Source organism: Lathamus discolor, chromosome 3, assembly GCF_037157495.1.
Source record: "Lathamus discolor isolate bLatDis1 chromosome 3, bLatDis1.hap1, whole genome shotgun sequence".
Taxonomy (NCBI): Eukaryota; Metazoa; Chordata; class Aves; order Psittaciformes; family Psittacidae; genus Lathamus; species Lathamus discolor.
In genome coordinates, this window is record NC_088886.1 from 9,775,872 (window position 1) to 9,797,644 (window position 21,773).

At 43.1% G+C, this 21,773-nt stretch overlaps 1 long non-coding RNA gene across 1 annotated transcript in view; it reads right to left on the bottom strand.

The window, feature by feature from the left end:
- The window catches only part of LOC136010831 (uncharacterized), a 61,781-nt gene extending 43,287 nt beyond the window's left edge, over positions 1–18,494 (bottom strand). Inside the window, exon 1 of the long non-coding RNA XR_010611021.1 lies at positions 18,407–18,494. This is a non-coding gene — a long non-coding RNA (uncharacterized LOC136010831). The remainder of the gene's footprint in view (positions 1–18,406) is intronic.
- Between the last annotated feature and the right edge of the window lie 3,279 nt (positions 18,495–21,773).

Below are 21,773 nucleotides of genomic sequence, written 5' to 3' on the forward strand. Positions count from 1 at the left end.
TTCTGCTCACAGGTCCACTGTTGGTAGGGGGAATCCAGTACCCAGTCTGGAAGCGCCAGTAAGGAGTGAAGAAAACCTGCTCCTGAAGTCAGCCAGTGCACTAAAACCAGAGGTGCTGTGCCCACCACACTAAAGGACAGATCACTTTTGTTTCTGCCCAGAAGCATCTTACCTCATCCATCAGCCCAGCTTACTCATCTTGCTTTGATTGCAACATCAAATCACAGAATTAATGGGGTTGGAAAAGATCATTGAGTCAACCTTTACCTCAGCACTGCCAAGTCCACAGCTAAACCATGTCACTAAGGGCCTCATCTACATGACTGGAAACTTTCAATCAGCGTAGTTTTACTTTGTGGGTCAGGTTTCTTCTTGAGGTACCTGGTCATTACCTCACAAGAAAAAAAGGAGAGAGAGAAGAAAAAAGAAGAAAGTGTTCATTGCATTTTACACCCCGTAGTGGCCTGAACCAGAACAACATCTTCCAGCATCCCACCCCTTCTCTCAGTGCTGTACTGTGGCCGTGGTGGTTTTCTAGCGCTATTAGGACAGGACAGCAGTTTGCAACCAGCTTTGTCCTGAGGGATTAGAAAGATTTACATTATTTTTAAGCATTTTGCATTGTGACAGGACATTTTCCCTTGGGCTTTCCAGGTCTTTGGCGCAATCCTGAGGCTAAGCACTACTTTTAAAACAGAAGATCTGGTTTTCTGGCATTCATTTCTAGAAGAACTGAGAAGAGCCCAATTTAATATGCAAGACTTCCAGAGGTCAAGTGAAATCTATTCCTTGTATACAATCTAACGCTCTTGCCGTAAATTCAGATTTGTTCATGACCACAACAAAGCCCTTCCATGGTTGAGGAAGATCATTACAGGATTTTCCTTGTTATTACAGCCCAGCAGAGAAAGCGGTTTCAGCGCAGCTGACAGAAGTTTCCATCTAGCAAACTCTGCAGATGGGCCACAGGCTTCCAAAAGCTGTATCAGTCAGAGATGAATTGGATTAAAGATAATCTGCGATGTGAAATCCTGTTAGGAAAGCCTTTGGGTCTCCACTGCTTCCAGAGCCGAAACTCTCCTGGACTGAAGAAAGGCAGCTGATGTTTGTTTTGACAGCTGCGTGGAGTGAGGTGTGTGTGTGTGCGTGCCGAGGAACAACACATATGGTGGCCATGTGACACGACCCACAACCAGATGAAAGAAAATTGTCCAATATCTCCAGCAGCGTGGTTCAAATTCCACTGCAACCAAATTGGCGGGCGTGACAAATGCCAGCTAGTCCCTCTTGCCGGCGCTGATTTAGGAGGCCGAGCACTCCATTTGATCACCTGCATGCTGTGGTTTTCATCTGCTTCTAAAAACGCTGGAAAAAGCTGCTGGTTGTTAAATCATCTTGTTGCTTCTCCAGCTCCAAGTTTCTTATTCCTCCTCCACCTCCCTATTTAAAAATGGGGTGGTTTTTTCCTTCTTTCCAGGTTAATGCTACTGTGGCAGCTCTGGGAAATGAAACTTTGTGTCCCTGTAGAATAGCAGCATCAGAACACTCACCATCAGGGCCCAGGACGGAATGCCAGGCTTGAGCAGAAAGGATCTGATCGTAACACTGACAGGCTCAGGAAGTGACTGGACAAATTCAGAGAAGAGGAATCCATCTGCAGCTATTAACCAAAAAGTGACCTCTGCTCTCAGCCTCTGCTGGAAGGGTCTGCAAGGGAAAGAGTTGCTCAGCCCATGCTAACGATTCGCTGTCTGCATTGTCATTAACTCTGAATGAGAACAGTCTTAGAGCTCTCCTCCCATCACCACTGCCATTGGAGATGGGCTTCATAAGCACCTGCTAAAGAACATCCTCTGGCCCATCCAAATAATACCTACTGCAGTCTTCATTTACTTTTGACAGTAGCACTAATGACTGCTTCATGCTCACACAGAACTCACAAACATTACTGTGTCCAAAGGAAAAATGGATTCCTTCTGCTGACCATAGATGACACCAGTGCTGAAATATATCAACAAAAATAACACATGCTGTTTTTACATACTTTTATCTTAGGTCAGATACAATAAAGACAAACCTTTGGTGTGTTTATTCCTTATCCCTATCTGCCTATAACAGGTCACAGAAGGCATACACCATTTCATGCTGGTTGGGAATGAGGGGGTCACTCCTAGGGACTCTACACTGAGGTGGGAATTTGGTGACAGGTTTCTAACCCTACTTCTATAACTGGCCTCGTCTGTGGCTTTGGACAGATGTATTTTCTTCCTGTATTTGTGTCTGTCTGGCTTACTCAGGCATGTCTCCCATGGTGCCTACAAGGTACCTATCACAGTAGCTAAAAGGAAGTGGCTGGTTGGGATCTGTGTTCAGTCACTCTACATAATGCACAATAAAGACTTGATGCTGGGCAAGTCCTCCTGGTCCTGCAGTAACATAGTTGGCATCAGTGGTTATTCTTCACCCCAAAGTTATAAAACTGGTAAGGTTCAACCTATAGCTTCACCTGCATTTCCAAAAGTGAGCTAGGAAACTCCTTCAAATACACTATCTTCCCACAAAGTTCCAGATGGAATTGCCAGTGGTGTAGTGTGAGGACTGTTTAGCTTTCCAGTCTAGTAATGTAACATATTGAAATACAACTGTCTCAGCAAGAAAGGATCCTAAAGATCTAAAGATCTCTTCTAAAGATCTTTAAAGATGCTCACTATAGTCCAAGCTGAAGAGAGATCACCTCTCAATTCCACTATTAAACCTTTATATGGACGAACAATCCAGGAAAAGTCCTGACTGAGAAGCTGGAGCAGCCTGTTGAGTTACTGCAGTGACCTTCCCAGGAGCTGCTCTGGCTGCAAGTGTCCCAAAACATTCTGGGCAGAGATTTTAATAGAAGGAGCAGTACGTTTAAATGAGATAAATGTTTTACACTGATGATGCTAGAAAGTATCTTGTCTTTTCCAAACCTTTCCTTTGTGGGGACATCAAAGGAAAGTGATTTTGTAGATTATCCAGCAGCTACTGCTCCCTCCCTGTTTCAAATGGAACTTCTCCACACAGAAATCACTTGAGTTTCATTTGAGTTCTCAAGCTGACTTATTAAGAGAGCAGAAAACCACACGTAATGAGTACTTAGTTAAATTAAATTTAAAACTACTTTTGTTGACCTTAAACCATTACTAACCATTTTAAATTGGTATTACCAGAAATATATTTAGGTAAGACTGTCCACACAAGCTTTACATTAAATCCGTTAGGAGAATAATCATACCTTTAATTCAATCAGCTTGGTGTTGATTGCAGATCAAAGACCATTAAGTGGCTGCAAACAGCCTATAGTTTTGTCAAAAATACCTTGCCCAGTTCTCTAGTGAGCTTTGCTAGAAAACAAGAGTAGCTTGAAAGCTTTAGCAATGGTAACCCAAGGAAAGATGCTACAATGCTCCCTGCTTTTCTGCTCAAACTGAAAGTCCCTTCTGCAACTGGTTGATGAATATCACATTAAGAAGATATGCTTGAGAAATAAAGATTGTTCTCAACATTAAAGGGGGAAGGAGGGTGCAGGGGGGGAGATTACACATGACTCAACTATTTCCTTGCTACAACTTATTAGACTTTAAATGTGTTCATGTTGTACCCATCAGCCTCTGTGCTGCTATGGAGTCTGTGCCAAAATTATGACAAATGAGATTTTTCTGCTCACTACAAGTTTTATCTGAATTATCTACCATGTTAGAGGTCATGGGTATAACACTTCATTTTTCTCTGTACCACAGATATGCTGAAAGAGGATGCCAGATCATGAACCATTTCACAGGCCTGCTGTCATGAGCTCAAATGAAAAAAACCCCTGTAATGCACAATTAGCCTTATCGTCAAGAGTTCCCAAGGATGAAGTCCAGTCTACACTGATTTATCTGATCTTTCCTGTAAACTAGAATGAGGATAGTGTGGGAGCACAGTATCCACCCTGTGTGATTGTGGAAGAATGAAAGCAGGATGACAGGAATGGTGGGACCCCTGCAGAGTGGAACCTTTACATGTCTTACATGAAGTGGCCTTTGAAACAAATTGTCTTCTTCTACCGAATGACTTGCTAAATACAAACCCCACACTGAGATAGCAAGCTGACCCTCATAGCAGAGGAATCTCTGCCACCCGTGCAGAGACAGAGCTCTAGGGAGAACTTGCATTCTGTGGCTGTTATTGACCCTTAGATAGCACTGGAAAGACCAAGCTGGGATAAAGCCCATTTAATGTCTTCCTCTCAAACATGGTGCTGGTGCAGCTTTACTAAAGTTTGGGGCTACAAAGAACTCCAAAGCACTGAGAAAACAAAGCAAGACCATGTGAAACGTGGGATTATCCCAGATGGTGCACTTTAACTTCAGTTGGCAAAACCATGACCTGAGTCACCTAGTGAGATGGATTGCAGTGCAACTGGATGTATATTATCCATATTATTAGCCTAATATTTCAAGCTGATCTTCTGCTTACAGTTCCCGTCAGCACATAGACTGGCTTATCCAACCTCTTGAAAACATCTTGCAGAGATAAAACATGTGTATATATCATGATCTTTGGTAAGTCAGTATCTTCTTTGGTGAAACAGTGACGTTTATGGGGGGGACTGATCATTTTCAGATGTTTTGTTTAATTCAACTAAGCAGTTAGACAGATACTAACAACACAAGAACAGTCTAAATGTTTTAGAGTCAGAATCTCTTCATCACCCTGGACGACTCAGTGAACCACAGTCCTGTGAACTACATTTACACTGAGAGTTTCCTTGTCATAAATTGTAACTTGGATGTGCCACCACTTTTAAAACCTTCTGCAACACTGTCCCTTTGAGGAGCTCGTGGGACGTGTGATTAAGTGGGACGTCACTTCTTTGAGCTAAGCCTTATTTTTACACACACATGCTTTTTGGTTTTAGACAAGAACCTGAAATAGAGACAGGGGCAATGGAAGATGCAAAGCTCAGCCATGAATTAGAGCAGAAAGAAACACTGGAGACACACAGTCATTTGAACGTATACTGGTTATATGCATAGCCTGGTGAATAAAAGCTTCCAGCCCCCTGTAATACAACACCTGAAAAACCACTTGATATCCAGAAGCTGGCCCCACTGTGTAACAGGAGATTGCTTGTAAATTTAGAAAAGAAATTGCCAAGCTACTGAACTACCGTGGGAAACCTGCCAGGGTATCACCTTTAGAAAGGCAGCCCTGGCTACTGGGACTGTGGTTGCCTCTCATTAAATGCACGAACAGCTTCTGGAATAAGACATTTCTCTGTAGTATTACTCTGGCAGGCTGGAATTAAGGAGTCAGAGAGGACAAGCCCTGCTCTCAGCTAGCAGGAACCTGACAGCCATTTTCTGGCCCTGCTTTCTCAGCTGCTATTTGGAAAGGATCACCCAGGCTTTCCTTTACGGGGCATGGCTGAAAAAAGCAGGTCTACTGTCCACAGCTCTGCCTTGTGCAGTTTAGCCATGACAGCGAATCAACCACAAAGAATGCATTAGTAAATACATTGTAAGAGAAACGAAGAGAACATTTTGCTTAGAAACTGCTTGGGTGAGAATGGTAGCTGGTTTAAATGGCACAGACAGGTTGATTTCAAAAGTTTGCTACAAGCAAGAAAGCTCGAGTGGCATACAGACACCTCAGCCCTGTTGAAGACTGTCCAGACTTCCACAGGGAGTAGAAGAACAAGGACTGAAGGCTTGCATTGCTGCACAAACCACCAACATCATCCTCTCATCCCAGTTGTCCCTAATCACAGTAGAGCAATCTCTTTGATTTCAAGACCAGGAAGCTACATTCCTGCAGAATCAGGATGTGGCTGCCTGAGATTGGGGTGTACAAGTCTTTACATATAAACTTTGTTCCTTTTTGATGAATGTCATTCGATGAATGCCCTATTTTTTGTTATTTATGTTAAAGACTGAAACAAAGATTGTGATTACTCAGCAGTCAGGTTGTCAAAACATCCCTTTCGCTCTGTTTACCTAAAAAGTTGAATCAGACTTCTAGAGGTATTTAAATACACAATGGTGATGAACACCAAGAATCAGATCTGCCTCTCCCAGGTGCAGAGAGACCTGCAGAATACCAAAATTGGAAGACACTTGACTGCACTTTTTCCACAAGGTGAAATGAGCACTTATAGCTTTGACTTCCCTGAGCTATTTTGGATGTCTCTCTAAGGATGCAATAAAGTGCATTCTGAAAAGACCTATTTCTCTCTCAGTTCAGTGATTTTTTCAGAAGCACTGAGTCATTTATCTGCTATTGAAGCTGAATTCTTGAACCATATGAGGCTTGCCAGTGTGGCATGCTTTATCTTTGCTCTTCACATGAAGACAAAGTTTTCCCTCTCAGGGAAGAGCTATTTCTTTACGGTGTTTCAAAGCTTGGCTTATATTTGACACAGATCAGTGTGCTCAGGTTTTGAAGGATCTATAATGCAGATTCCTTGAAAGTCCTGACTATTCTCAAGAAACACACATTAATTTTTATGCCTTATGACCTTTATGGATATTGATAGAAATACAATTTCTTGTGTTAGTTGTCGGTGACTCAGCTTAGCTTTGTCCACATCATCTGAAGCTGCATAGGAAGAGTAAAAAAAGGGAAAGAATTAATTGAACATACTTAATTGCAAAGACAAAATGCTACAAAAAGCTGGAAATTTGACAGCTGGATGGAAGAAGCAGTTCCCAGCAGATTTCAGGCACTTTCCTCCCTCTTCTGATGGTTACTTCTTCCTATACACCTTTATTTCCTGTACAACCTTTGACTTAAAGCGCCGTGCAGAGTTACAGAAGAAGGAAGGATATTTGCTGGCTGTCCTGCTGTCCCTTCATAGAGAGGAAACAGTCTCTATGGAATGATACAATTATTCCAACAGAGTCAGAAGTGCACTGTGCTCATTCTTCAAGTCTAGACACTGCTCTGGAGAGACATTCATCAGCGTGGCTGCAAACATTGCATCTGCATAGTGCAGCAGAGCCTGAATTTTACCACACCTTATAGGATGGCTGCTTAGGTTTCTTTAAGTGATAGATAATGAAAGACGCTTTCATTAATTAAAATAAAAATGTTGTATATTTTATACAGAAGGGGTGAATGCAGCATCGCAGCTGACAGTTTTGAGGCTTATGCAAAACACAGTAAAGAAGCTTTCAGGACCATCTGCTATAGGAGGTTTTCTGCATCTCCAGCAGATGCGTTTGTGGCATACAAGCCAGTTCCCTAATGTCTTGCTCTCTTCTTTGTCACACTGCCACTTTGGGAAAGATAAAGAAAACCAAACAAACCCCAACCAAAACCCAACAGGCTATTGTACGACTGGAAGTCTCTCTGCCAAGAGTGATAAAATGTTGCTTTTCCCTTTGTTTCAGGATTTCTTTCCCACAGGTTTCTTCCAATCTTGGGCAAGCCTGAAAATTTCATGACATGTTCCTAGTTTTTCCCATTTATTTTGAGACCCAGGATGGGATCTGGAGGCATATTTCCATGGCAACCTGTATCAAATCTTACTAAATGGAATATAGCCTGTGGATGTTGGGGGGAAGACACCTGGGTGAAGAGTGTAACTTAGGTATAGTTTTGTGGTATAAAAGGCAGGAGGAAAAATATGGCTTGAAACTGAACCTCCAAACATGTCCTAGAGTGAGGGAGAACTACCAGCCCTTTAGGTAGCAGTCTGACAGACACAACCACTTTCCTAGCACAAGCTTTTTAAACATGTAGCCCTTCTCTTTGTGTCCCTTAATGCCCTCCTTTGTCTTGCTACTTTAAACATAGATTTCTGGCTTTTAACATCCCATCTGCACCTTTCTCTGTATTCACTGGCACAGGTCTTTGCCTTTATAACCCACCAAATATGGACTCTGTCTTTCCAGTGTGTTGCCACCATGCTAGGAAGGGCATTCCCATGAAGCCATAGAGGCAACTTGTTGCTTTCCTTCAAAGCTGCAATCCATGTAAAAGCTTTGATAATAGGCTGACAGACTGAGGCTGGTGCCTCTTATGATGAGGAAACAATGAAAGATTATTTCATCAGCTGTATCTGCTGTTGTCTCTCATCTCACTCTTGAGCAGGGACTGCCTTTATGCACACTACCTTTATCACATAGCACCAGCTTTTCTCCAGGACAAGGGCTTCTGAGAGTTCTAGTAACGCAAACAAAAGCTACATGTGACCTCTCTCACCCAGCACCTCTGGCTCTGTATTACATCCTGCACCCACTAGCACACAGAAGCCCTTAGAAGTGCTGAAAGCAGACCGAATGGTATGAGCTACACCGTCGCTGCCAGCAAGCACCAGGGCTTCAATGGCAGCCAAAGTCACAGATTTCATCTCTGATATTCACTCGGCCTACCCTGGAAAACGCTTTTAATGTAGTTACAAGAATTACCATGATGGCAAACTATCTTCAGTACCAGCATGTTTCATAACTTCTATCCGGAATAGCAAACAGCTTTCCGCTGGTCCTGCCACAGGACAAGGATGGTATCCTATGGCTTGAGATTCTTCTAGGGAATAAGCAGCCCAAGTGCAGCTTTGCATGTGAGAGCTGCTGGCTAATCCAGATTCCTAGCTGCGTCAGGAAATGTGCTAGCAGGGACACTGTGTCTGAAAAAGATGGGTTACTTCAGTACACTACCCAGTGGGACTCTGAAGGGAGCCACTGTCTCTCACTGAGAAGCAACCCTGCTTTCTGAGAGATCTACTTTGAGTCTTGTAGCTCTTGGCTACAAGAGGATGTTGCTGTGAGGCAGAGAGGGCTTGAAAAGTAGGCCACTCCCTCAAAGAAGTCTTTTGCTAGTCTAGAAGTATCATTAAATGTGAAATCACATTCTTAACTTATGCTGGCAAGTGATTAGGGTAGACCCAGCATGAGGCTGCCAATAGCAATATGTCACAGTAAGTATGAATAACTTGGGTAGGTTTCATGTCTTTAACAACGCATTGCAACCCATGGGTCATGTGTCTGCCAGACTCCAGCATTTGAATCTGCATCACTGACATCTGAGCAGCCACTGGCCGACATCTGATACTGCTCCACTGAGCTTACTAACTCCCTCTACTTGTCCTGCTGAACTCTTTGTGGCCACTCCATCCATTACAGCTACCCAGAGGGACAGGAAATCAATGCCGGTACCAAGTAAATGCAAATTCTGAGTCAGCCGCATGAAGCAAAGGAATCGCAGCTTCCAAATACAGCATCAGACACAACGTGGAAGAGGAGAGTTGTGGTTAACACAGCTCTGAATATTTCTGGGCATTTTACCCAACACAGCAGGAGCGTCTTCAGATGAATGAACTGGGCTCCTGACACTGTGTGTATAAATTTTCAAGTGGGTTTTACTGTCTCCCTTCTCCAGAGGAAACAAGGGCCATGATAGACACACACACACACACACACACACACAAAATGAGTAACAGAAACACACACAGACAGAAGTCCCTAAGATCAGCTTGTTGATGTAAACCATAATAGAAAACACACTTCAGTTTGTGGAAGATTCTCTGGAGACTTGAACCTAAAAAGAAAAAAAGCCTAAAGTATGCACACACTTTCTCTCTACTATTTTTAAGCCTCAGTTCCAAATGGATACTCAGGGTCACCTAAGCTGAGCTGTGATGGATGCGATGTTTAACTGGGAAGAAAATAGCAGGGCGGGATGTGGCAGCAATAAAATATCAGCGTTCCATTGTCACGCCTTCTGAATTGCTCAGTGTCTGTGGTGGGACGCTGCGCTGTGTGGACCAGCCATCTGGTGGGAGAGCCCTCAGATTTAGGAGGATCTGTCAGATTTCTGGTTTCTCCACGCATCCTCCTGGGATGAGGAAAGATGTTAATGACCCATGGATGTTTTGTGCAAAAATGTAACATTCCATTAGTAATGCGCATGGAAACATCTAGCAGAGGGCAGAGATAAGATTGGAAAATGATACGTGGAATCTCTGTTATACTGCCAGCCCCTTCCCCTTTTCCCTCAGGGTCCATATTTTCTTATTGCTGGGGTTACCAACAAAGGTTTATTGTCGAGGTAAAAGACATAGAGTCAAAGAATCCAGTGGTGGTGCCCATAACTACCAGGTTAGGCATTCCAGCCTGTCCACCTTCCTTGCCTGGTTCCAAGCAAGTCCAGAAGGTTAGAAAGATGTTCTTGGAGTTATAAAACCCTAATTTGGGGGACAGAGCAAGCAAATATCTTTTTAGACTATTTTATTAATGATCTGGATAATCCCTTTTCGCATTCTGCATCTTTAACTCAAAAGTCTGTGGACAATCTGTGAGAAAACCAGGTAATTCTGCTAAAAGTGTCACTGATCTCACAAAATGCTCCCAGCACAAGGGAAATCAGTGGTGAAATACAGACTTAAAACTGAATCCTACAAAGCCCAGGCTAGCATACTATCATGAGGAATCCTTCCTCATGACCAATGTGAAATTCTTTACGACTACCATAAAAAAAAAAAGCAGGAAAAATCCAACCTTCTTTAAAACCACAAAAGGCAAATTTTTTGGTTCTCAGAGCTGGATGCAGATTACTCTGTGATTTAACCACATTTAACAACATAAAACACAGTTTTGCAGGCAGTGAAAGTGGTAAAATGAGAATATTTCTGTCCTGATTGTCTGTGAATTTACCATCTGCAGAGAGGAAAAGGCTCAGCTGCTTTGCTCAGTTCACATACCAATGGCTTGGTTCTGCCTTGAGCTAAATTCCATTGGATTTCCACCACTGTCCAGTGAGGCCAATACTGTTCCCTAAATATCTATTCAACATCTGTCAAAAATGTACTCAGTACAAAACCAACTTGCCTCCTGCCCTACAATGTTAAACATTTAACTATTACCATGTACTGAAGACTTGCTGAATCCAGAAACTGTGGCCTTGGTACAGTTTCCCTTCACTAGAAGAAGTTACCTTTCCCTCCCTTGAGCCTCATAAGATCTGTAGATCTTCCATCTGTAATCAGAGTTCTAATCGTTAACATTTTAAATCTTCTTCCAGCAGGTGGAGGTAGATGTGTACTGGATTTTCCTTTGGGAAAGCAAGCAAGATCAATAGCTCAGAAAGTAATTCTACATGCACTTAAACAACTGTTTGCAATATTTGCTGTATGATCTACTGTTCTCCTTTACTTGCAACTCACTTTTGTTTCAACACAGCTGAGGGAATGAAGAGGAAAAAGATCTCTGCATATGGAATGTGACAGTATGTCTCCTTGAATCCTTGAGGAATCCTGTGTGGATACAATTAAAAACTCATCACCAAGTTGAAAAAGTTCCTATTGCTCTTTATTTGTTTTCTGTAATTTTCAGCTTTTTCCAGAGTCTCAATTTGGAGATGGAAAGTCAGCTGTGTGCTGGGAAATGCTTTGTTTTCCAAAAGCATTCTGTCTTACAAAGGGACAAATGTTGGAGTCTGATCACTGGATCTGGAAGACCCACGGGAAGCTTTCTTCACAGCCTCCTTCTCCCCACCTCATGAGATGGAAGAGTTTTGGGAGGGGAGATATGCTTCTTGTGGGTTCTCACTGACAGCCCTTTCTCAAGCCAGCGCCACAAAATTATTGTTGTCTGGGCACATGCAAGAGAGGGGTCACAAACCTTGTGGGGAGCTCTCAAGAGGAGCTTTCTCTGGACAGACTTCACTGGGTATGGAAGGGCCTCTCAACTAATGGCTTAGACGCTCAACTCCAAACATTCCCATCCCATGGTGATCAGATAATGAGCTTTAAAAAATTGCAACTGCCATCGCAATGGAGAACAGAGGAAGTTGAGGAACTCAGATTCCTGCAGGATTTGTGTTCCAACCTGAAGGAATCCCTGGCTTGTCAAAGGGATTAGGGTGAGCCTAACAAGGCTCATCCGCATCTTCTCATGGAAGTTATTTAAGTACATTTTGGGGCAATGAGGATTTTTCTCATCGGGTTTCATTTGCAGCCCCCTTTTGATAAGGGCTTTCCCTGGAAAGCCTCAATTGTCAGGGTTAATGGCTTAAGCAGTGTTGATAGATTCTGTTTATGTTCGGTGAGGAGGTTCAGGTGACCCAGTCTAATGTAAGCTTTCCATCAACTGTAAACAGCAGCTTTTTATGTCAAAGCTGTGTTTCTGCGTTTTGACAAAGCATTAACACATTTAGGAAAGGAAGAACCAAGGGTGATGACAGTGGGAAGAGCAAAGAGGTTTAATCGGTCATTTCCACCACAAGTTCTGATAAGTTGACAAAGTATCATGTCTTTTCTGTCGAGGTCCCAGAAAGAGTTCACATCCGCCATACTCTGGCTCCTATTCTCAACTCTGCTCCAGGAGCTATAAGGAAACTTATGGTGGTGTCTGCTGGCTGGGAGGGGAAAAGTCTTTCTGCTCCCTCTGTCCAGACCTCCCCAGTCTGATGGTGAGCAAGAGGACTTTCTGTATTTGACCACAGCCTTTTCCTAAGGCACGCATTTAATACAGGCTTGGCTGAAATTGGTCCTGCCTGGGAGAGTGTTTCCCTTTACGGATTTAAAGGAAGCTTCCCATATGTTGCCTGTAAGCAGAGCTATTCCTAGTTTGTCAGGTCTGTGATGACAATCAGCCTGAATTAAGCCTTACTCTGTGCCTGTGGTCTGGAGTTAGGACATGACACCTTGGCTGGTATCTTCAATATCTGGTCCCACCAAGAAATGAGACAGATCCAAGACTCTTTGGCTTACAAGATCAGTCAGTTATGAGGAGGATTGGCCACAGGCCCAGCATAAGAGCAGAGTTAATGTGGAGCTGTATAACATGTGGTGCAGGAGCACCATCTTTCCTCTCACATTCCCAACTCCAACGGCTGGATGTACAGAAAGGGAGATGCTGCAAGGCACACTCTGTGTTGCAACAGCCCAGAAGAAATTGGTCTATGGGCCAAAATGCTGACCCCTATGTATAAGGATGAACATTCAGTCAGGAAGTGGAGTGTGAACCTAAGAATCCTCCTAGAAAGAGAAGAAAAAGGACACTGTAGATGAAATTAATATTATCTAGAACAAATTAGATGGGGTAGGATAAGGAAGGGGTTCTGTGGGAATTGTACTGTTAACTTACTGCAACTTGTGTCCTACAAAAAGACCATACATACACCAAAAACTTGTGATGAAAGGCCAGGTTGTCAGTGACATCATTTACCCTTTTTGTCTCAGCCACCAGTAAAGGTAATAAGCACAGTCCTGTTTTAGAGGGGAACTGTGTGATGATGCTTGTGTAATCCATGAACCCCACTACCTTTTAGCCTGGAAGCATCTCAGAAACTTTAACACACACGGAGCCCACTCAAAGGATGAAGACCTTAAAATCCTGTGGAAATGTGATGGCATGTAAATAACTTTGGTTGGGTTTTGGCAAAGCCATATTTACCAAGAGCACTTGTACGTGGCAAAGTGAAAAAGCACCTGGATCTGCTCCAGGCCCTGCTTTCTGCTGTTGCAAAGACCTTGGAAAATCGGAAGCTGTGCAATGTGTGACAGTCTTCTTTTACTGGATGCAGGGACTGGGATTAGAGAAAAATCAGACATGGAAGGATTTTACTGAGCTCGCACATCACAGTGTCACTCACTGCTTCTCACTCTGTGGAGCACACTGCTTCCCAGTGAGGTCTTGCCTTCCTTTGCTGTACCAAAAAAGCCCCAAGCTGAGACTACCTCTTGCATCTTTTTCTTTCTGTAGGAATCTTTTCCATCTCCTGCAGGCCTTCAGGATAAGATGGAACTTATCTTTATAACCATTTATTAACATTGTCGACTGATGACCTGGCAGGAGAACAATGTGGCGGAGCAGTGAGTCTGCTGAGAAACGACCAGTGGGAGGGCCGAGTGAGACAGCAACGGACTGTAATCAGGCTTGTACCATCTGATTTTGCTTCTCTTCTGCTGACAGATTCCTGGCTCTGGCCCAGTAATTTGCAGAGGGTGAAGGGTGGCAGCTAATATTTTGGCATGGGAATTAGAAGAGCACTGCGGGATGTCAGAGAACCATCACCTCAGAGAGCTTCAAGGTGGTAAAAATGTGGTTTACAGGGTTAAGCTCTGTTAGAATGAACTTGCTCTGCCAGACTGAAACAGCTGAAAAGTCTGTTATCTCCATTTATTAGTTTAATCCTTTAATCCACCTTGCTGTCCAATTAGATTAATGAAACTAGAACCCTACTTCCAGCTTGACCTGTGTTATTGCACTTATGAAATGGGAATAAAGGTGTTTATGTGTCTGAAAGGGGTGTGGAGGTTCCTGGGTGAGAACTGCCACACAGCTCACTTACTGAGGGCTGAATAGCTCATTAGCGACCTGAAGGGCAGAAGAGGGTTTGAGGGACTAATCCACTGTCAGAAGACAAAGCGATGTTCACACTATTACATTGCCTAACAAAAATGTTAAGGGTTCAAAGTAGAATTTATTGCTTTCTGAAATCACAGATTTTTTGTTTTTAATACATAATGGCTAAACTGCTTTATTTAGTAAGAAATGGATCTGCTTGCAACCAGAATCTGTGATAACTAATGGAAACCAGTGCAACGCTTTGCTGGCATGCCTGTAGGATTTTCCTTAAATTGCTAGAGGTGTTCAGATGAGGTTCCCTGACAAGCAATGACACTCTTTTTCTCTTTTCTTGGGCCAGATTCTGATCCTGTGATTTACTCTCCAGATCATTTTTACTTCAGTAGTCCTCTTGACTGAGACTGCTTTATGGCCTTAAGGCCAACACTGAGCTATCCTTGACATCAGAGGCTTTTGGAAGTTCAGTGGGATTGAAAGAGTAACTACTCAGCGAGAAAGACTTTTCTGAAAGGACTCCCATGCTCCACTCTATCTAGTGCCTGAGGTGGAATGTCTATCTCAGCATCAAAGTAAGATTTCCTGTGTGTTCTGAAGTATGCTAGGTAGGCAGGCAAAGGTGGTTAAGGCACTCATCAGGATTTGGGAGATCTTTGTTTAATTCTCTGCTCTAAGACTGGTTGCCTGCATGACCCTGGGGCAGTCCCTCAACCTTGCAGTGTTTCATTTATAACATGGGCAGGGTATCACAGCCTTCCTACACAGGAATGCAGTAAGGAGAAAGTGTTAGAGACTGGGTTGTCTTTAATGTCCTAGTGAAGATAAGATACCATGGAAGACATAGGAGTTATAATCAATTGAAACAAAGCTCTAGGAATTCTTTGTTTCTCTCTGAGCATTCTCTTGATTAATAGGTGAGAGCACATGAAAGGTGTACTAATTTTTAAGTCTCTCTACTCTTGCTACTTGTTCTTTACCCCAAAGTCTTACTGCTACAGCTGAGATACTCCATGGTAAATCTACCCCTAACCACGACTTTTTAGTCACCCTTTACCCTGTGATCTCTGACCTAACATCTGTCAGAGACCACTGCTTCGGTCAAAGCCACAGGAGCATGAGGTAACACACAGCTTTCTCATTCTGAAAACCTGGTGTGGGAATGACATGAGCTCAGCCACCACTTCTGCACTGCATAAACAGTCTGCAAATGGAATAATAAGGAGAAAAAAGTGCTTATGATTGCAAAGGATCCTGGGAAAACCTTTATAAAAGCCATAGCGGTGAACTGTTTCCAGCCAAGTTTCTGGCAGTCACAACGTTCGAAGAACCTTATCCCTGCAGATTTTAGTATTCCCAAACAAGAATTTTCTGGCACGGGACCTTTCTCACAGGGCCTGAATGATGACCTATAGCCTGCAAAATCATAGAATAAGTTAGACTGGATGGCACCTTTGGAGTTCTCCGATCCAACTCATGCAACAAGACTTCTAAGGGTTCCACTAAGAAAGATTATATGATGGAGATAGCTATAGGAACTGTAATAGCAACATCTTTGATAATTAGGATTGCTTTATTGCTTTTCCTGCTAGGGAAATTAACACAGGTGTCTTCGTAAGACAGCAACATCCAGCAGGTTGGAAACAAAGAATTAACAGCATTGGCTCTGTTTTGAATATACATCCTCTTACTGTATAACACTGAATAGAACAGTTGTTCTTTTTGAATTGCCTAATGAAAGTGCTATCATCATCTTCAGCAGCAGTAAGAGAAATCTGTGTCTAGCAGATAAACATTTCCCAGAAGTCAGGAATCCCGATTCCAGCTCTGACCGTGGCTTGCTCTGTCACCTCAGACAATTCACTTCAGCTCTGTGCCCTCTTTTTCCCCTTTGCGAGGTACTGATGAAAATATCTATGAGTGAACTTCGAAAATACAAGTTCTTATATTAATTGGGAGAATATTTAGTCCTGCTTGAGTGACTGTATGCTTGGTAGAAAAAGCCTGGAAACCATCACTTTTTCTTGAAACACAGTCAAGTGAAAGCTGCCAGAGAAGCAGCTTTTTTAGCTTTCGGTTGGTATTTACCTGAATCATATTTATCTTGAAAAGTTCTAGGCTTAACGAAGCCCGAGTTCAGGGCCTGGTCAAGTAAGCAAGTTGTCCCTGTTATTCGCAAAACAGAGATAACTCTTGAAAGCTGGACTATAGCAAGGATGATCACAAACAATCCAAAGCCTGACTGTGCTCTGTCTGCCAGGATCACACTGCTATTAGGGACAAGCAGCATGTGACAGCACAGAAGGAGTTATGAGCAGAGAACCCAGGTGATAAGTTTCCTTTTTTATTAAACATTCAGTTTGGCTCAGCAAGTAAATGCCACTGGGGAAAAGCTCTCAGATCCTACATCTTCGAACATGCTGAGGTTAGGCTCTGCTCTTTGGAGGAATCTGGACACAATATTAACTGGCTTAAGTTCTGTTTTGAAGCTGATTCTACATGTGGAAACAACATGACCTGTCTTTATACCTGAGTGGACACAGAAATCCTGGGCAAAGAAATGGAAGAGCACCTTTATCCCATGTAAATGAAACCTTAGCAATCTCTCAATTCAGACAGACAACATCCCTGCAAAGTGACTGCACAACTAGGTCTAGAACGTGCCCCTTTTCTAGAACATAAACCAGCCATTTCCAGATGGTGGAAGAACAAAGAAGAAAGATCCTAATTGGATCTCACTGTTTGTGGTTTCATTTTCTCCCCTCCCTTGGCTCCCTAATGAGAGTCAGCAATTTGAAGAGTTTGTGGACACAGTGTTCACTGGAGGAGCTTTCATTTCATGGTTCTCCATTTGTGCTCATTGCCAACTTTACAGCTAATTGAAACAAAACCAAGCTTGTAGATTAAATGGCAACCCCTGGGATTTGTTTCTGCAATTACCAGCACTCCTCCTAGACAGATTCTAATTCAATAGCAAGTTCCTGGACCCACATGAAGAAAACACTGTGAAAAATCCCACTGCCTGGATGACATCAGAGTTAACTCTGTCCAGTCCATTACAGCCCCTTCACAACTGTACATGAAACCCTGGCCTGTTGAAATCTGGGAAATTTGCCACCAGCTTCTTATAGTTAGATGAAAGCTAGGATTTCACCTTGGAAGACTGAAGGAACTGTCTTTTTTTGACAGCATGACATTTCCAGCTTTGCAGCTTGCCCTGCAATGGCTTAAGTTTTACAGAATGCATTTTCCCTCAGTGTGGTCGAAGCTATTCATGCATTTCATAAAAACACATGCTCAGCCTTGGAGCATAACATTTTGCAAGCCCCTAGAATATATCCTTTGTGCCCACATTGAATTCCTTGAGTGGGAAGAAAGGAGGCTACAAAATGCAGCATCTGCAAAAAGCTTTTTGAAAGCAGTTTCCAGGGGTCAAAAAGAAACCAGTCACCTCTGAACTATTTTCACAACAGATATTCAATGTGAACAGTATTTACAGATCAGGGAATGAATACATGGTTAAGCAGATTCAGAATGGGATACTAGGCAAGAACAGTTGGCTTTTGCTGTATCTTCTTGTTGGCAAATACAGCCAGAGAGAATGCAAACTGACTGGCAGTGATTCCTACTACCGTATTCGTTTCCATGGTGTAAAGCAAAATACATCTGCCAACTCACTGACAAACTTTCTCCACTTCTAATTCAATTGAACCTGCTCTCGTTTCAGACAACGCAGCTGGAGTTAACCTGATAGAACAGAGCAGGAACCAGCCATATCTGGTTCTGGATCACCTTTTCTTGCCCTCTTTCAGCTCACCAGTAGGATTTTAAGCATGGAACAAACCCTAAATTGCTCTAAGTAATGTTACAAGCCAAACAGTCCTTGGCTCAGCCAGGGAAACAGGCAGTTTTCATCCAGCTTTTTTCACTGAACATCAAAGGACATCGTAAAACTTGAATAGGTATGGAAGAGAATGGCTGTTGTGCGAATAGACTAAGATGCTTGAAGATAGAAGACAGATATGTTCAAGATCTATAAAACTACAGGGAACACTAAGTGAGTGATGAGGGATGGACAGTACCTTGCAAGTTCTGAGAGCTGCAGGAGATCAACTGGAATCAGCTGGAGGTACAGAGCAGAAGAGGGGAGATAGGTCTTTACACAATTGCAGACAGTTAAACTATGGAGCTCACTCTCTGCCATGTGCCAGTCATTTACATGGGCTCAAAAGTTAGTCAGATAAAAGCATGACAGAAAAATCAATTGCAGAGGTAGGTACTAAAACACAACACATAGATAGCACTTCTGGCTCTAAGTGTTTGAACCAGAATTTTCCAGAGGCTGAGAGGGAACACTTAGGGAGCTATTGATATGATATGCCCTGTGTTTATACCGTTCCCTGGACATCTGCTATAAACTACCAGTGCAGTTTAAGGTCCTTAAGAAACTTGGTACAAAAACATATAAGCTGTCATCCTGGGTCAGGCTAAAGATCATCTGTGCTCAGAACCAGACACTTGCTTATGCTAAAGGAGGGAGCATAAGAAAGAAATACAGCCCTGCTTCTCCCAGCAACTCTCCTGTGCCACTCAGGTTCTCACAGTCTGCAGTGTAAGGATATTCTCAGCCAGAGACTTACAGATGTTTATTTACCTCAACAGATTTAAAATGTGATTGAACAACTCTAATGGGAAGGAGATCCATCTATGATTTTGGTCTTTACATGAGTTCATCTTCCTGAGCATCTCTGCCTTCCTATCTCCTTTCTGAAGCATTGTCTGATTCAATAAAGCACGATGGAGATGAAGAGCTCAGTGATGCTATATTTCTCCACATGTTGTGGAAACAGTCAGGTAGAGAGGAATAAAATCTTATTAGCTCTCCCAGGGAGAGAAAACATTCAGCCTAAGCCTTATGAGACAACAGGGAACTCACACAGAGGGGTGCATATTGGAAAGGTGGCAGCATGTATTCTGCCCTCCCAGGGTAATTAGAGATTTTGTCACGTTGGCTGCTGAGACCCGGTCCATTTGCCCAGTTCAGTCCACACTGGACTTTCCACATCTTTGCTCCAAAGCCCTATTTATGAAGGCAAAGCCAGAGACTTGGCAGCTGCCATGCATATGTCACGTTTTATGAGCAAAACAATTGATGTAAGAAGGGCTTTTTTCTTGTTTTCTGGCGGGTTTTCAATCCATGGCCTGGGTCACTGTGCCCCCTGACTCTCCACTACACAGTACAGAAATGGACACTGAAGTTTTCTGTCTGAAGCCACCCTTGGCAACAGAGCCAACGAGAAGAGAAACAGCCTGTGCTCTAATAAGTAAAATATTTGTGTCTTGTTTCAGCTAACATAACCTCTCTCAATAAAATATTTTTCCCAGGAGGAAATCTATGAAAGGGAGGGGGTTCATTTATTATGTCCCCAAATCCTTCTTTTATGCTCCCGTTCAAAAGCCTCAAAATCAAAGGACACTGTACTCTGAAGCTTTTTGTTCTCATTCTTGACTTTGTTATTATTAGTTATTACAACTATTATATTGATTACCATGACAAGTTCTCAAGAGGCCCTGGCTAATCAGCACCCCATTCCAGGAATCCCTCTGACAAATCTCTCGCAGCATGAGAGCTGCCTAAAAAGACCAGCTAAACAGATTGTTAAGGTGTTCCCAAGCCAGGGAATTGCACCACAGAAAGCTCAAGCAATTCCAGCGACATCCAGTGCAGGAGCCTTGGTCAGAGAGGGAGTAAAGCTCTTAACTGATACTAAAGAGATCAGCCTGGTCATTTCTCACTGTGTTTCAGGAGACCATTCTGCAACAAGAAGAGATCCTCGAGAGACTCTTCACGCACAGAAGAGTCATCAATGGTATTCTGCACTTTGGCTCGTTGCTACCCTCATAGCCCAACAATGCTCCAGGTTTACAGCTCAAATAGCTGTATGTGTAATTCAGGGTAACCCCTAGTTCAGCTGGAGAGTTACTGGCCTGACATGTACATGGAAGAACTGCTGGGAGCTGTCACTCCTGTCCAGTGCATCAGGACAGCATATGCTGCCTTTCAACAGAAGACTAAGCTTCTGCTCCCTAGTTACTAACGAGATTTTAACCTCTTCCTGGGCACCTCATCACCACTCTGTGTTGTAGGTGATAAGATCGCTCATGGCAACTGCTCTCTCTTGCTAGTGTTATGCTACTGATCATTTTGGCCTATCCCAGATGGCAACTTGCATTATCTTCCTTATGGAGGCAGAACTCCTGTACCCAGCCAAGTGAAGAGGAAGACTGAGTTTTGATGGAAGAAGACTTCAGCTCAGAAAGCTACAGGCATGCAGTCAAGTCTTGATTCTTACAAAGATGCCCCCATATACTTAGAAACAAAGCTGTGTTGTCACTAACCACAAGACACATCTTTGTCAATCCAAACAGTTCCTCCCCCCAGTTTTGCTGTGACTAAATGCAGGGGATTACATAAAGGGAGGTAGCAGACACCTCTGTTCTTGTAGAGATACCTTCCTCTCAGAATGCTTTTTGCTCACTGCTTACCTAGACTTCGCATGCACCTGTGGGTGATTCTTTGACATCTATCTCTAGGTCCCCATTTCCATAACATCACAGAGCTATGTGTGGATGCATAAAGCCGTGTTCTTGAAGTAAAACAGATGAAACATAATTTTCTTTACTTGCTTCAGACCTCTTCAAAGTTATTGCACCTTCACCTTGAGAGTTGCCAAAAGGCAGCTGTGGGACAACTCAGAGGCACAGCTGTGATTTGAGCTGGCCTCTACTGGATCCCCAATAGTATATACCTGACAGAAACAGTAGGAATTTCTCAGTCTTGAAAAAGGTTTCAGTGGTGACTCACCTTACTATATCCCAGAGAATCCAGTTCAGTCATAAATCCCTAGTAACCTGCCTGCATTATGTTTTTGTGATGGAAATCCAGCTACCAGCTCTCAGATGGCAAAACCCTGCAGATGTCACTTACCTCAGCTGTGTTTGAACTAATGACCTCAAAGCAAAGGGGTCCACATTCACCTACTACTCTGCAGACTCATTCAGCCCCTCCTTCTCAGTTACCAGCCTCCCAGAAACTGTGCTATGGTGGGGAGGGAGAAAGAGGGAGAGCAACAAATAAAAACAGCCCCAGACTGTTACCTCTAAAGGAACCACAGGAGGAAAAGTCCCATGGATACCGATGGCAAAAACACACACAACCTGGAAGGAAAAGAGAAAAGAAAACCCTGTTTGGGATTTTAAAAGAGAAGTTGAGCACACTCACACAATACCCTTTGGCAAAGGAGCCCAGGCCGGAAAGTGTTGCAACTCCAACATGCTGTGCTCAGAGAAGGTGTTAATGGTCCAGCCATCCTGTATTATTACACACAAACAGGAGAGGCCCTGCAGAACTGTAGGGGTCTTTTAAGATCCCCACCCAGATGGAAAGAG